General features: G+C 48.0%; 1 protein-coding gene across 7 annotated transcripts in view; it reads right to left on the bottom strand.

Moving 5' to 3' along the window:
• The window catches only part of TIAM2 (TIAM Rac1 associated GEF 2), a 488,869-nt gene that overhangs the window by 225,447 nt on the left and 248,516 nt on the right, over positions 1 to 14,906 (bottom strand). The window lies entirely within an intron of this gene.

The raw sequence follows: 14,906 nt of genomic DNA, 5'->3' as shown, positions 1-14,906 counted from the left end.
TCTTGTGAAAATAAAAAGTAAAGGGCAACACCAACATGTTAGTGTAAAAAAAATTTTTTTTACACTAACAGGATGGTGTAGACCCCAACTTTTCCTTTTCATAAGGGGTGAAAGGAGAAAAAGCCCCCCAAAATTTGTAGTGTAATTTCTCCCGAGTACGGAGATACCCCATATGTGGCCCTAAACTGTTTCCTTGAAATACGACAGGGCTCCCAAGTGAGAGAGCGCCATGCGCATTTGAGGACTAAATTAGGGATTGCATTGGGGTGGACATAGGGGTATTCTACGCCAGTGATTCCCAAACAGGGTGCCTCCAGCTGTTGCTAAACTCCCAGCATGCCTGGACAGTCAGTGGCTGTCCAGAAATGCTGGGAGTTGTTGTTTTGCAACAGCTGTAGGCTCCGTTTAGGAAACACTGCCGTACAATACGTTTTTAATTTTTATTGGGGGGGGGGGGGGGCAGTGTAAGGGGGTGTATATGTTGTGTTTTACCCTTTATTATGTGTTAGTGTAGTGTAGTGTTTTTAGGGTAGATTCACACTGGCGGAGGTTTACAGTGAGTTCCCTGCTAGGAGTTTGGGCTGCGGCGAAAAATTTGCCGCAGCTCATACTTGAAGCAGAAAACTTACTGTAAGCCTGCCCGTGTGAATGTACCCTGTACGTTCACATGGGGGGCAAACCTCCAGCTGTTTCAAAACTACAACTCCCAGCATGTACTGACAGACCGTGCATGCTGGGAGTTGTACTTTTGCAACAGCTGGAGGCACACTGGTTGGAAAACCTTCAGTTAGGTTCTGTTATCTAACTCAATATTTTCCAACCAGTGTGCCTCCAGCTGTTGCAAAACTACAACTCCCAGCATGTACTGATCACCGAAGGGCATGCTGGGAGATGTAGTTATGCAACAGCTGGAGGGATCGCAACTACAACTCCCAACATGCTGTGATTTGCAGTTTTGCAACATCTGGAGAGCTACAGTATAGAGACCACTGCAAACTATGGCCCTTCAGATGCTGCAAAACTACAAATCCCAGCTTTTCCAGACAGCAAACAGTTGTGTGGGCATGCTAGGAGTTGTAGATCTGGAGGGCTATACTTCAGAGACTACCATATAGTGGTCTCAAACTGTAGCCCTCCAGCTGTTGCAAAACTACAACTCCCAGCATGCCCAAACAGCTGTCTGGGCATGCTGGGAGTTTTAGTTTTGCAACATCTGGAGTGCTACAGTATAGAGACCACTATATAGTGGTCTAGGACTGCAGCCCTCCAAATGTTGCTAGGCAACTTACCGGCTTCCGTCGGATCCAGGGAGCTTGCTGCCCGACATCGCCGCCGGCCGATCTCCGACGCCGATCGTCGCCCACAGCCTCCGCAGATCGGTAAGTGGACTCCGGCGCCGGTCCTCTGTCGTTTCCCGTTCTGCCCCGCCTATTGTGGGTGGGCAGAACAGGGAAAACGAAAGTTAACCCCCCCGCCCCCGATCTGCTATTGGTGGTCGCGTCTAGACCACCAATAGCAGGGAGCAGGGATAGGAGGGGTGGCACCCCTGCCACCTCACTCCTATCTCTTCAGGGGGATTGTGGGTGTCTTAGACACCCGTGATCCCCCTTATATTCCGGGTCACCATAGACCCGTAATGACCCGGAATCGCGTAAATCGCAAGTGTGAATTCACCTGCGATTTGCGGCGATCGTCGACATGTGGGGGTCCCGGGACCCCCCTCGGCGTTTGCCTGGGACGCCTGCTGAATGATTCAGCGGTGTGATGCGAAATTCGCTGGGACGTATGAGTACGTCCCTGGTCCTTAAGACCCAGGGCGCAGGGACGTACTCATACATTTCCTTGTTGTGTGGACACATGATGGAATAGAGTCAGTACGTAGAGGAAAAAAAAGACAAATCTGCACTCACCACCGAGATCGGCGAACGGCGCTCCTATATGGAGTAGAACATCTGACCGAGACTGCAGAGACGGTTTGTGCGCTCAGAGTCTATAACCGGTTATTTCGCGCATCAGCGCTTCATCCAGCCGGATGAAGCGCTGATCCGCGAAATAACCAGTCATAACCTCTGAGCGCACAAACCATCAGATGTTCTACTCCATATAGGAGCTCCGTTCGCCAATCTTGGTGGTGAGTGCGGATTTGTCTTTTTTTTCCTCTACGTACTGACGATATTACAAGCCTGTCCTTTACATTTATCCTAGCACCACCCCCGACATTTGAAAGTGTTGGCTCAATTTTGCATATGCATCCAGCTGCAAGTATTTTACCCTGAAGTTTGTGTTTATTGCATTTGATGCCTTCCTATCCACTTCTATCTACACGTACATGATGGACAAGAGTATGCAAATAAATAGTTTAAGGGGGCTTCGGTGTATGTTAAATCTCAAGCTATCCATACATATTTTCATTAACTCACATTCAGTGCCTTAACCATCTAGCAATAGACTTTGTCCCCTCTGAAGTGCCAGAGGAATAATGGGAAATGAAGGCTGCCGGGCTGTGCATAATACTGCATTAGGGAAATAACTTTAGAGGAGAAAAAGGTGCCAAGGCGGTAGATGACCCATATAGTACATTAACTTAAATAGGTATAAAAAAAGCATACACAGGTAAAAAAAAAGAGTGTTAGGCAGGGAATTGTGTTAAATGGATTGTCAAGCAAAACATTTTCACTTCTAAATGTTGTTAAATAAAAGAAAAAAAACTACAAATTTCTCGTGATGCCCTACAGCTATCGTTCCAACAGAGAATGGTCCCTGGTGCTCACCAACTCATTTTCTCCATCTTGAAACAAGAAAGTGACCCTCTCAGCCAATCATGGCCAAGAGTAGCCACTTCTTTATGTCGAGATGTCACAAGGAATTAATGAGAAGCTGTAGCACCATTGGAACTGCAGTAGATCATGGCAGGTGACTGCATGTATTTTATTTATTTAGCCTGCCCTAGGTTGGTTGGGCTGGTTACCTGTATATAATCCACTTTCACTAGAAAACTAGTATGGCCGGAGGAAGCACGGTGGTCCGTGCGAAACGGAGTCTGTTGCCTGTTTATCCCCCCACTGCACGTCCCGATCCCCCAAGTGTGTGAGTATTTGTCTATGACTTGCTAACGCAAATAAAGAAGAAGAGAATCGTGGTGAGTCTGCCAGTCTGATCTTTTTCCTCTTATCCTTCAATATCACCTGTGTTTCAGCTTTGACCAGAGCACCACCACCCTCATCTACATTTATCCACTTATACCACATCGAGTCCATCAGTGAGAGCAGTGCCGCGCCACTCGTGTTATTTTTTTGTAAAATCAATTATGCAGAACTCAGAAGTCAATAATTTCCCCACTTAGACTTGAATTCCTAATTCCAAAAATCTAATTTACTGTAGGGACTCTGGTCCCACTCCTTCTAAAATGGAATTGTAATTGTGCAGGAGGATAGGAAAGGACTACACTGCACAAGTCAAACTGAACAAGGACTCCTAAGAAGCACAATAACAAATCTCCCAAAAAGTCTTCAAAAGTAGCCATTTCACATGAAAATAAGTAATTATAGATTTAACCAAATGTATATTTTCACATGAGAATATTTTTTACTTTAGTTTCTGTCTACAACTGTGAGCTGTCAGCTTCCATTAACCAACACAGATGGAAAGAATTAGATTAAATAGGTTGCCGAGCCTGCTTCACTCCAAGACCATTATTCCCATCAAGATTCTATGGTTGCCTACAAATTTCTCACAGTCCTTAAATAAAATGAGATAATTATTAATAGGACCTAATCTTTATACATTCTAGGTAATCTCCCATCATTATATATCAAGCTTGCCAGGGATTATACCTTGCAATTGTCTCCTGCTGTCTATCATAAAGTATCTTTGGCTCCACACCTGTAGGATGGGCTCAAGCCGTTCAATGATCCACTTACACTCTTCACACAGTAAATAAATACCTTTGCCACTGCATGAAATTATGTATGAATAGGAAAAGACTGAGAGAGCTTTAGATTAGTGGCACTGGTAATATGCGCATAGTATCGACATGTTGCTTTTTTTTTTTTAAACACTGAAAATGATGATGGCGCTCATGTGCTATTGAAATCAATGGGGGACTTTAGATTATTTATTAATATTATTATTTATTTTTAGAGCACTACTAGTCCTGAGCGCTGTGTGTACTTTTTTTTTAATAAGCCCCAAAATATGTGCAAAATAATGCCATGTGAACCTAATCTAAACTACATCAAGAAAAGGAAAGAAAATGCTTTTATAATTTCTTGATGTACTGGATTTCCCTGAAGAAATTCCAGAGGAACCAGGATGCCGCGACCCACACATTCTATAAGCAAAATTAGGTGTTATGCTCTTAGCATAACACCTCAAGGTAAGGGTCCATCCTGCTGGCCCCGAATTTTTTCTATTCTTACTCCACTGTACTCCTGTTTTACCTGCACGAGGTGCGCACCGCCCCTTTTTCTTTTTGTCTATTCACATAATCTAAACTACAGATATCTGAAAGCACCACAGTCTGGTGATCTAAAGGTGTTCACTAAACACACCCTAAACTGCAGGCTGAGGACAGGATTAATTTGCAGTTCCTTTTTCTTTATTTTGCTTACATAGACCTAACAAAAAATATATATCATCTATATCAAACTGTCATTTATTTATTACGCTGTCTGTGCCAGAGAGCATGTGTGATGCACGGCGCTCCGGCCGGACATACCGGCCAGGGCGCCCGTAATTAGTTACACACCTGTACCTCTCTTATAAGTTCCAGCCCCTTCCTATTGCCCTTGCCGGATCTCTGTTTGTCCTAGCGCCTTAAACAAAAGCAGTTTTACAGTGTTCCTTGCCGTGTACCAGACCTTGCATTCCGTGACTTGACTACGCTCCTGTGCCGCCTGTCCTGACCTCTTGCCAGCCTGACTACGTCCTGCCTGTTCCTTTTGTACCATGCTTCACCTCAGCCGCCTGTGGGGTCGAGTCGTGCCAGGGGTAGCGACATGGGTGCCGCCTACCGCAGCAAGTCCATCCCGCTTTGCAGCGGGCTCTGGTAAAAACCAGCGGCAACTTAGACTCCGCTCCCTGGTACGGCCCGCGTCATCCGCCCCACAGGATCAGTTGATCTACTACACATCCTGCTCCCGACCACCGTGGAATTACGGATCTACTACCTCCTGGGTATCTGCCGTCTAACAGTAAGATCCGACCATGGATCCCTCTGCCTGAGCATTCGGATCTCCCATCCGAAATGGTCCATCAGTCACAACAGTTGGCCCATCAGGCGCAGCAATTGAGTCAACTGTCCGCCATGGCGTCGTTACTTCTGTCCACGCAACTGCAGTCTCCACCAGTTCCAGCAGTTCCTTGTGGATCTAAACTTCGTCTTCCTCTTCCCTTGAAGTATGACAGAGATCCTAAGCTATGTAGGGGTTTTCTCACTCAGTGCTCCCTGCATCTGGAGCTCTTGGCAGATCTGTTTCCTACGGAGCGTGCTAAGGTGGCTTTTGTGGTTAGCCTCTTGTCTGGAAAGGCCCTGGCATGGGCTTCTCTGCTCTGGGATAATAGTGACCCAATTACCTCAAACCTCACGGCCTTCTTGACTGAATTCCGCAGCTTTTTTGAAGAACCTGCACGTGCCTCCTCTGCTGAGACAGCTCTTCTTAACCTAAGACAAGGGACTTCCTCCGTCAGAGACTATGCAGTCTAGTATCCTTGCTTCAGAGCTGGCATGGAACGACGAGGCCTTGTGTGCTCTATTTAAAAAAGGACTTTCTAGTAAAATGAAGGACATTCTTGCTGCACGAGATTCTCCGACTAACCTGCGTGAACTGATCCGTTAGGCTGCACGTATTCATGTGCGTTTTTCTGAAAGACAGGAGGAGCAACGTAATGAAAGTGTATCTACCGAAAAGGCTAAGCCAGTGGAAAATTCTCGCCTGACCCCGGAGGAGAGATTCTGACGACGCAGCCAGAATTTGTGTCTTTACTGTGCCTGCCCGTAGCACTTTCTGAAGGACTGTCCTTCCCGTCCTCAGTGTCCAGGAAAACTTCCGCAGCTAGGATACGTTGGAGAGGCGTCTCTGGGTGTGAATATCGTCTCTCCTCATTTGAATATTTCCGTACAAGTTCATGTTTCTGCTCAGACTTTTTTCTTCACTTCAGCATTTTTGGATTCAGGTTCAGCTGGTAACTTCATAGATGCTTCTCTCGTGCACGAATATCGCCTTCCTTTGAGTCGCCTTGCCAAGCCTCTGTTCATCTCCTCCGTCACAGGACAAAATCTGCACTGTAGAGTGCTTTACCGCACGGAGTCTTTTCTTTTGCAGGTGGGAGTCTCGCAAAAGGAAAGGATTGAATTCTTTGTGCTTCCTCATTGTACTTCACAGATACTTCTTGGTCTTCCTTGGCTCCAGGGCCATTTCCCGCAGCTTGACTGGAAATCTGGAGAAATCACCCACTGGGGACAGTGTTGTCAAAATCGTTGTCTAGAATCAGTCCAGCCTAAAATTTTTCTACCGTTCCTCCCATGCCTGGTCTGCCCTTCCCTTATCAGGATTTTTCTGATGTCTTCAGCAAAAAACAGGCAAATACTTTGCCTCCGCATCGTCCTTACGACTGCCCCATTGATTTACTGCCTGGGACTATGCCACCTCGTGGTAGAATTTATCCTTTGTCAGTCCCGGAGACTCAAGCCATGCAAAAATACATCCGAGAGAATCTCCAAAAGGGATTTATCCGAAAATCCTCTTCTCCAGCCGGAGCCAGATTCTTCTTTGTAAGCAAGAAGGATGGTTCTCTCTGTCCATGAATCGACTACAGAGGTCTCAACAAAATCACGGTCAAGAATTGTTTTCCTCTTCCTTTGATCTCAGAACTTTTTGATCGTTTTCGGGGGGCTAAAGTCTTCTCCAAACTGGATTTACGTGGAGCCTATAATTTAATTCTAATTCGAGAGGGGGACAATTGGAAAACGGCTTTTAACACCCGAGATGGACATTTTGAGTATATCGTGATGCCTTTCGGTCTTTGCAATGCTCCAGCTGTTTTTCAGGAATCCGTCAATGATATCTTCCGCGACCTTCTCTATACCTGTTGTTGTCGTTTACCTTGATGATATTTTGATCTATTCTTCCAACTTGGAGGAGCATGGTACTCATGTTCGTTTGGTACTTCGACACCTCCGGAGGAATCATCTCTATGCCAAACTTTTCGAGAAATCCAGTCTTCCCTTTCTCGGATATATTGTCTCTCATCAAGGTCTGCAAATGGATACAGTAAAACTGTCTGCGGTATTGTCCTACCGATCTTCGGGCAATTCAATGTTTCCTTGGATTTGCCAACTATTATCGTCAGTTCATCCCTCTTCTTCAGTTCATTTCTCTTCTCCGGTTGCTCCCATTGTCGCCCTCACCAAAAAGAATGCTAACCCTAAGTTGTGGCCTACTGAGGCTGAAGAGGCTTTCTCCAGCCTAAAGTCTGCCTTTGTTTCAGCCCCGTGCTATCAAGACCTGATCCGGGAAAACCTTTTACCCTAGAGCAGAGATTCCCAACTGCGGTGCCGCAGCACACGTGTGTGCCGTTTTGCACTGCCCATGGCGCCGCGGTATTTTGCCGTGATTTTTTTAAAAATATCCTGCGCTGGCCTGCGCGCTTATGACTGGCGGCGCAGGGAGGAAGGGAAGTCTGCGTGCGCACTGCGCACACAGCGTCCCCCTCCCTGTTGCGGCGCAGTGGGCCGTAAAAGGTGCCCTGGGCGGAACTGCTGCATCTGCGCCGGACTCCCGTGCCTGTCGTGAAACTGCAAGCTGCGCGGGCCGGCTTGCTTAAGGTACCGTACCCTTTCCACCCCTCTGTTACCCCTTCTCAACCCTGTCCAAACCCCCTCCCCCACCACCGTCACCCAGGTCCACCATCTACCCCCCAGTCACTCATGTCCACCCCCCCCGTCACTCATGTCCACCCCCTTGTCATCCATGTCCACCCCCCTGTCATCCATGTTCACCCCCCGTCATCCATGTCCACCCCCGTCACCCATGTCCACCCCCGTCACCCATGTCCACACCCCTGTCACCCATGTCCACCTCCCCTGTCATCCATGTCCACCCCCCCGTCACCCCTGTCCACCCCCCCTGTCACCCCTGTCCACACCCATGTTCACCCTCCTGTCACTCATGTCCACCCCCCTTTCACCCCCCCTGTCACCCATGTCCACCCCCCATCACTCATGTCCACCCCCCGTCATCCATGTCCGCCTTGTCCACTCCCCTGTCCATCCCTGTCACCCCCGTCTACCCCCGTAGTCTACCCTGTCACCCATGTCCATCCTCCTGTTCACCCATCTGTCCCTTTGTCACCCCAGTACACCCCTCTCTGTCACTCCTGTCCCTCTTTTACCCCCTTGTCCACCCATGTCTCCCATGTCCACCCTCCTGTCATCCATGTCCACCCCTCCATCCAACCCTCTGTCACCCCTGTCACCCATGTCCACCCCCTATTCACCCCTCTGTCACCCCTGTCCACCCCTCTGTCACCCCCTATGCCCCCATCACCCATGTTCACTCTTCTAAACTCATCTGTCACCCTTGTACACCTCCTACACCCCTCTGTACACTCCTCTACACCCATCTATCACCCATGTACCCTCCTCTATACCCCTCTGTCACCCATGTACACCCATCTGTCACCCATGTACACTCCTCTATACCCCTGTCACCCATGTACACTCCTCTACACCCCTCTTTCACCCATGTACACTCCTCTATACCCTCTGTCACCCATGTAGACTTTTCTACACCCCTCTGTCACCCATGTACACTCCTCTATACCTCTCTGTCACCCATGTACACACCTCTTTCACCCATGTACACCCATCTGTCACCCATGAACACCCATCTGTCACCCATGTGCACTCCTCTATACCCTCTGTCACCCATGTACACTCCTCTACACCCCTCTGTCACCCATGTACACTCCTCTACACCCCTCTGTCACCAATGTACACTCCTATATACCCCTCTGTCACCCATGTACACCCATCTGTTTCCCATGTACACTTATCTATACCACTGTCACCCATGTACACCCCTCTGTCACCCATGTACACTCCTCTATCGCCCATGAACACTCCTCTATACCCCTGTCACCCATGTACACTCCTCTATACCCCTTGTCACCCATGTATACTCCTCTATACCCCTGTCACCCATGTACAGTCCTCTAAACCCCGCTGTCACCCATGTACACTCCTCTATACCCGTCACCCATGTACAGTCCTCTATACCCCTCTGTCACCAATGTACAGTCCTCAATACCCCTCTGTCACCCATGTACACTTCCCTACACCCCTCTGTCACCCATGTACACTCGTCTATACCCCTCTGTCACCCATGTACACTCCTCTACACCCCTCTGTCACCCATGTACACTCCTCTACACCCATCTGTCACCCATGTGCACTCCTCTACACCCATCTGTCACCCATGTACACACCTCTACACCCATGTACACTCCTCTACACCCATCTTTCACCCATGTACACTCCTCTACACCCCTCTGTCACCCATGTACACTCCTCTACACCCCTCTGTCACCCATGTACACTCCTCTTCACCCCTCTTTCACCCATGTACAGCCCTCTGCACCCCTCTGTCACCCATGTACACTCCTCTACACCCCTGTCACCCATGTTCACTCTTCTACACCCATCTGTCACCCTTGTACACCTTCCTACACCCCTCTCTACACTCCTCTACACCCCTGTCACCCATGTACACCCATCTATCACCCATGTACACTCCTCTACACCCATCTGTCACCCATGTGCACTCCTCTACACCCATCTGTCACCCATGTACAGTCCTCTATACCCCTCTGTCACCCATGTACAGTCCTCAATACCCCTCTGTCACCCATGTACACTCCCCTACACCCCTCTGTCACCCATGTACACTCCTCTACACCCCTCTGTCACCAATCTACACTCCTCTACACCCATCTGTCACCCATGTGCACTCCTCTACACCCATCTGTCACCCATGTACACTCCTCTACACCCATGTACACTCCTCAACACCCATCTGTCACCCATGTACACTCCTCTACACCCCTCTGTCACCCATGTACACTCCTCTACACCCCTTTGTCACCCATGTACACTCCTCTTCACCCCTCTGTCACCCATGTACAGCCCTCAACACCCCTCTGTCACCCATGTACACTTCTCTACACCCCTGTCACCCATGTTCACTCTTCTACACCCATCTGTCACCCTTGTACACCTTCCTACACCCCTCTCTACACTCCTCTACACCCCTCTGTCACCCTTGTACACCCATCTATCACCCATGTACACTCCTCTACACCCATCTGTCACCCATGTGAACTCCTCTACACCCATCTGTCACCCATGTACAGTCCTCTATACCCCTCTGTCACCCATGTACAGTCCTCAATACCCCTCTGTCACCCATGTACACTCCCCTACACCCCTCTGTCACCCATGTACACTCCTCTACACCCCTCTGTCACCCATGTGCACTCCTCTACACCCATCTGTCACCCATGCACACTCCTCTACACCCATGTACACTCCTCTACACCCATCTGTCACCGATGTACACTCCTCTACACCCCTCTGTCACCCATGTACACTCCTCCACACCCATCTGTCACCCATGTGCACTCCTCTACATCCATCTGTCACCCATGTACACTTCTCTACACCCATGTACACTCCTCTACACCCCTTTGTCACCCATGTACACTCCTCTACACCCCTCTGTAACTCCTCTACACCCCTGTCACCCATGTTCACTCTTCTACACCCATCTGTCACCCTTGTACACCTTCCTACACCCCTCTCTACACTCCACTACACCCCTCTGTCACCCATGTACACCCATCTATCACCCATGTACACTCCTCTATACCCCTCTGTCACCCAAGTACACTCCTCTACACCCCTCTGTCATCCACGTACACTCCTCTACACCTCTCTGTCACCCATATACACTCCTCTACACCTCTGTCACCCATGTACATTCCTCTACACCCCTCTGTCACCCATGTACACTCCTCTACACCCTTCTACACCCCTCTGTCACCCATGTATACTCCTCTACACCTCTTTGTACACTCCTCTACACAACTTTTTCCGAGGTGTGCCCCGACCCGAAAAAGGTTGGGAAACACTGCTCTAAAGGTTGACGCTTCTTCCGTTGGAGAGGGTGCCATCCTTACCCAGAAAGGTGCCAAGGGTAAGACAGTGACCAGTGGATTCTTTTCTAAAAACCTTCTTGCCAGCGGAGAGAAACTACTCCATCAGAGATCGTGAACTGCTTGCTATAAAACTTGCCTTAGAGGAGTTGCAAGATTTGTCGGAAGGATCTCCTTATCCGATCAGCATATATTCAGATCACAAAAATCTCCTGTACCTTCAGTCTGCTCAATGCTTGAATCCTCCTCAGGCAAGGAGGTCGTTGTTCTTTTCCCGATTAATTTTTTTTATTAATTTCCGTCCAGCTAACAAGAATATCAGAGCTGATGCCCTCTCCAGATCTTCTGACGTTGTGGGTTTGGATCCTACACCAAGACATATTATCCCTCCTGATCGTCTGCTTTCAGCAGCTTCTGCCGATCTTCTACAGGTACCTCCTGGTAAAACTTTTGTACCAGTCAGATTGAGATGCAAAGTCCTAAACTGGGGTCATTCTTCTTAATTGGCTGGCCATCCTGGAGTACGTAAGACTCTTCTTTTAATATCTCCCGGCACTATTGGTGGCCCCGTCTGGAACATGATTTTTCTGAATTTGTACGTTCTTGTGTCACTTGTGCTCGAGACAAGACTCCTCGACTGAGACCCCCAGGACTCTTGCAGCGGTTGCCCATTCCTGAGACTCCATGGACTCACATTCCAATGGACTTTATTACTGATCTTCCACCATTACATAATAACACGGTCATCTGGGTGGTGGTTGATCGGTTTTCTAAAATGGCTCATTTTGTCCCACTTCCCGGTCTCCCATCAGCTCCACAACTGGCCAAGCACTTCTTACTTCATATCTTCCAACTTCATGGTCTTCCAGAAAATATTGTCCCGGATTGCGGAGTTCAGTTTGTGTCCAAATTCTGGCGAGCTCTCTGTTCCTGCCTTGGCATCAGTTTGGATTTATCCTCTGCCTACCCCCCCCCCCCCCCCCCCCCCAGTCCAATGGCCAGGTGGAGAGAGTAAATCAAATGTTGAAGACTTATTTACGTCATTTTGTATCAGCTCATCAGGACAACTGGGTTGATCTTCTTCCCTGGGCCGAATTTTCTTATTTTTGGCCTCCTCCTGCATGAAGGCCCAGGCAGACAAGAAAAGAAGACTTCCTCCATCCTTCTCTCCTGGTGATAGAGTTTGGTTATCTTCTAAGTACATTCGGTTCAGAATCTAAAGTTACAAATTAGGTCCTCGATTCCTAGGTCCGTTTGAGGTCTTACAAAAGATCAATCCAGTTTCATACAAACTCCGTTTACCACCTTCTCTACGCATTCCTAACTCCTTTCATGTATCTCTCCTCAAACCTCTGGTTATCAACCATTTCTTTCAAAGAAAAAATTCTGCTCCCACTCCTGTCTCTGGTTCTTCTGATATTTTTCAAGTTAAAGAGATCCTGGCCTCTAAAACGGTACGCGGCAGAATTTTTTTGGTCGATTGGAGGGGATTTGGTCCTGAGGAGAGGTCTTGGGAGCCCGAAGAGAACATCTTGGACCGTAATTTCCTCAAGAAATTTTTGTCCCACAAGAGGAGGGGGAGACCAAAGGGGGGGTACTGTGATGCACGGCGCTCCGTCAGGACATACCGGCCGTGAGCGCACCTCCTTGTCCGCTGCCAAAGGGGCTGGGATTCGCATTGCGGGACGGTCTCTGTGCCTCAGCTCCTGTGCACGTGCCCCCGCCTCCTAGCGGGCGCGCCAGAGCTTTGAAATTTAAAGGGCCAGGGCACCTGTAATTAGTTACACACCTGTACCTCTCTTATAAGTTCCAGCCCCTTCCTATTGCCCTTGCCTGATCTTTGTTTGCCCTAGCGCCTTTGAGAAAGCAGTTTTACAGTGTTCCTTGCTGTGTACCAGACCTTGCATTCCGTGACTTGACTACGCTCCTGTGCCGCCTACCCTGACCTCTTGCCAGCTTAACTACGTCCTGCCTATTCCTTTTGTACCTCGCTTCACCTCAGCCGCCTGTGGGGTCGAGTCGTGCCAAGGGTAGAGTGACCTGGGCGCAGCAAGTCAATCCCGCTTTGCGGTGGGCTCTGGTTAAAACCAGCGGCACCTTAGACTCCACTCCCTGGTAAGGCCCGCGTCATCCGCCCCACAGGATCAGTGGATCTACTACACATCCTGCTCCCGACCACCGTGGAATTATGGATCTACTACCTCCTGGGTACCTGCCGTCTGCGGTGAGTCTAACAGCATGTTTGTTGGGAAAAGTGGGCGTGGATTTGCACAGCTAGTATTTGGTGCTTGATTTATCATCTGGGAGTTTGGAAATGTCATACAAAATTGTACAAATTCCACCCACCCCTGACCTTGTGTAGTCAACTAAAGTAAACAACCCTGCTAACAAAGAGAATCCACAATTTTTGGTTTAAACTACCACTTTATCTATTATTGATGATTAAATATGTCTGCGACTATAAGTTGAATTTGTGACTTTAGCATTCAATGAATGGTCCGTATGGACTTTAATTAAAGGGCTCATCCCCTTACAACAGGAGATAGGAAAACAAGTTCTTAAAGGGGTACTCCACTCCCCAGTGTTGGGAACATTTGACATCACGAGGGGGCGTGGTCACCCCCGAAGCCCAAACCAGCGTTCGGAAAGAAATATTTACAATGCTGGGGAGTCAAATACCCCTTTAAGTGCTGGATATCCTCTTTAAAGCTGTGTTCATGCGAGTTAATGCCACAATTTTACTGACATTTTCCTAAATTGTAGTACACATTGCACAATTTATTCTGCAAATTGAGCAATATTTACAGCAATTTCAGAAAATAGCAACTTCACTACGCGAAGTCATGTTCTGACTGGTTGGAGCTTTTGGTGCTGTAGTGGTTTCCAAACTTGAGCCTGGGGTTTCCAGACCATCTCCAGAGCCACCTTCCCTCATAGTAAATTCTGGCCAGCTGCTATACACTGAACATTGCACAAAAAAATTGCGTAATCTGGCACCAAAACACTGCAGATAGTAAATGTCCCCCACTTTGAGTCCATAAAGCAGACAAGTGGCCCAGATGTATCAATCCAACCGAAGCTCAAACTGGGTTTTGCCCATAACACTCAATCACAGCACAGCTTTCATTTTACCAGAGTTAATTAAGATATGAAAGCCGAGCTGTAATTGGTTGTTATGGCCAAAACCAGATAGTTTGGGTTTCAGGCGGATTGATAAATATGGGCCAGAGAGTTGTTTGTGTGGGGTGCACTAAGGGCATGAGGCTGAACAACTTTTTTCCCATAGCAATGTCTTTTTGACTTGTCTTGCATAATCTTGAAAATCTGTCACTATAAGCCATAATAGTGATAATGCGAAATACAGTATATTCACATGGTCACCTGAGATCTTGGAGGTTCATCTCCTAGTGTCACGAACCAAGACGTGCGGGTGGAAGGGTTATCTCTAAAATCACTATTTGTCTACGCTAGACCGAAAATAATGATAAAAAATCCCTCTTACACCACCCAATTTAAAAGGTATCGCTGCCACCACCTGTCAATTTCAAGCCGACAGGAAGCTATCAATCCAATCTGGATATGCTACAATTCACAAATATAATCTACTATCCCCCGTAGGATATAAAAACAGGAAAAAAGATTAATCAAAATCTATAATGTAGCCGAACAGGTAAGTAAATTTAAGACTATAGCTT

The sequence above is a fragment of the Hyla sarda genome, chromosome 3 (assembly GCF_029499605.1).
Source record: "Hyla sarda isolate aHylSar1 chromosome 3, aHylSar1.hap1, whole genome shotgun sequence".
NCBI lineage: Eukaryota > Metazoa > Chordata > Amphibia > Anura > Hylidae > Hyla > Hyla sarda.
This window is presented reverse-complemented; position numbering and strand designations above follow the sequence as displayed.